Consider the following 2,922-nt stretch of genomic DNA (forward strand, 5'->3'; position numbering starts at 1 on the left):
TCTCAGGAGGGCTGGCTCCTCCATCCTCCTGCTCTAAATCTTGCTGGAGAGGATTGCTGTTGTCTTCGGCACTATCCGGAGTGTTATTATCTCCTGTGCCGGTATCACCACTTTTGCTTTCGCGGGACTTAGAGCGGCGCCACTGACGTCGGCGCTTAGGTTGCTTCTTGGAGGGGTCATCCTCCACTGTCTCGTCGCCATTGCCTTCTTTGGGTGTGTCCACCATGTATATATCGTATGATGAGGTGGATGTCCAGTGCCCTATGGGCAGTGGTTCCTCTTTGTCTCCCGCATCGTCGTCCATACCGTCGATGTCTTCGGAGTCGAAGTAGAGCATGTCGGTTAAGTCATCGACAGTGGCTACTAAGTGGGTGGTGGGTGGGCTGCGAATTTCTTCGTCGTCCGCATCCCAATCCTGCCGGACATAGTTCGGCCGGGATCCTCCTGACAAGGAGAGAGACCTTAATGAGTTCAGTATGCCGCTGAGGGAGTCCTGGATTAGGGGGTGTCCAAATGGCCGGACTATACCTTCAGCCGGACTCCTGGACTTTGAAGATACAAGATTGAAGACTTCGTCCCGTGTCCGGAAGGGACTTTCCGCTGGCGCGGAAGGCAAGCTTGGCGATATAGATATGTAGATCTCCTACCATTGTAACCGACTTTGTGTAACCCTAACCCTCTCCGGTGTCTATATAAACCAGAGGGTTTTAGTCCGTAGCACAACATACAGAACAACAATCATACCATAGGCTAGCTTCTAGGGTTTAACCTCTCCGATCTCGTGGTAGATCTACTCTTGTACTACCCATATCATCAATATTAATCAAGCAGGACATAGGGTTTTACCTCCATCAAGAGGGCCCGAACCTGGGTAAAACTTCGTGTCCCTTGCCTCCTGTTACCATCCGGCCAAGACGCACAGTTCGGGAACCCCTACCCGAGATCCAACGGTTTTGACACCGGCATTGGTGCTTTCATTGAGAGTTCCTCTATGTTGTCGCCATCAGGAAGGATGCCTCGCCCCTTCTTTAAAGACTGCACCGTCGCTAAGGGAGCTTTGGCTGTCGGCCAAACCCTCCGGCTAGGTGGTTTTCTTATGACCGCCTGTTCGGCTTCTGCGCCGACGATGACCTCTCGAGCCATCGAAAACAATATTCATGTCAGCTCGAAACTCGCCGAGCAGTTAGATCCAATGGAGCTCTCCTCCATAAACGAGCTCTTGGATCGCATCGCCGCCCTGGGAGTCGCTACGGATTATGACCAGATTGGGCCTAAACCCGATCTGAGAGAGATTAACTCTCCCCAAGTCACCCATCACGTTGCCATGGTAGAGGGACAGTGTGGCGACCCTTCATCTATCTTAAGGACTAGCTACGTCCGGATTCCCGACCCCTCCAAGCCGGATACCCGCGGAGGGGAGGATATCACTCAAGACCTGAACTTAGAGTCAGGCGACGGGGTGGATTCATTGGATAACATCCAGGAATCCAAATTTTCGAGTTCGGAAATTCCTCGGCCTCTGAGCCTCAGATTGGGTGAGGCTTCGGAGGGTAGGATACCTCTTTACCGCCTCCTTCAGCGCACCGAACACTTCGAATGGACGGATGCAGCCACGGCCGGACTCGACGAAATAAAAGCCATATTGGCAACAAACCCAGTCCTGGCCGCGCCAAACATTGGTGAACCAATGCTATTGTACATTGCAGCAACACATCAGGTTGTAAGTGCAGTGCTCGTCGTCGAGCGAAAAACGGACGGACACAAATTCCCACTTCAAAAGCCAGTCTATTATGTGTCCACTGTCCTCACTCCGTGCAAATCATGGTACCCGCATTATCAAAAGATTTCGTACGCGGTATTCATGGCATCCCGGAAGCTATGACACTACTTTCAAGAGTGTTCAATAACAGTAGCCTCGGAAGTACCACCTAACGATATTATAAACAACTGTGACGCAACGGGCCGGATTGCAAAATGGGCCATTGAGCTCCTCTCGTTCGACATAACTTATAAGCCACGGCGAGCCATCAAGTCGCAAGTTTTGGCCGACTTCATCGCAGAATGGACAAAGGCCGAACTCCCTAAAGAGTACGGCACATATTCAAATTGGATCATGCATTTCGACGGCTCCAAGATGTTGGCCGGACTAGGGGCTGGCGTCGTTTTGACGTCCCCCACAGGAGACACAGTCCAATACGTACTCCAGATTATGTACACAGACTCCAACAATGCAGCCGAATATGAGGCCCTTTTACATGGTCTCCGATGGCAGTATCCATGGGCATTCAACGCCTAGAGATGCGCGGGGACTCGAACCTCGCAATATCCCAAATAAATGGAGACTTCGATGCCAAGGATCCAAAAATCGCAGCTTACCGCAACACCGTCCTAAAAATGTCAGCTCGGTTCGAAGGGCTTGAATTTCACCATATAGCCCGGGAAAATAATCAGGAGGCAGATGTCCTGGCACGCATCGGTGCAAAACGCGATGTAGTCCCCCCCAACATCTTCTTGGAAAGGTTGTTCAAGCCATCCGTAGTATGGGAAGGGGAGCCGAACAATAACAGCCCGGACCCAACCACACTGCCCGACACCGAACACTCTGACACAATCGGAGGCTCTGCCAATGAAATAACACCTTCAGCCCACGTAATAATGGCTGTCATCGCCCCGTGGACAGAACCATTCCTCGCCTACCTTACTAGGCAGGAACTCCCCGAGGACCAAAATGAGGCACGCTGCATATTGCGGCGATCCAAAGCCTACAAAGTCCATGAGGGAGAGCTTTATAAGAAAAACACTACCGGAGTCCTTCAAAGGTGCATCTCCGAAGAGGAAGGGCGGAACCTCCTGGCTGAAATTCATGTCGGACTCGGTGGTCATCACACTGCAGCTCGGTCCCTTGTAAGCAAGGCCTTCCGT

This window comes from Triticum aestivum, chromosome 5A (assembly GCF_018294505.1).
Source record: "Triticum aestivum cultivar Chinese Spring chromosome 5A, IWGSC CS RefSeq v2.1, whole genome shotgun sequence".
NCBI classification, from domain to species: Eukaryota; Viridiplantae; Streptophyta; class Magnoliopsida; order Poales; family Poaceae; genus Triticum; species Triticum aestivum.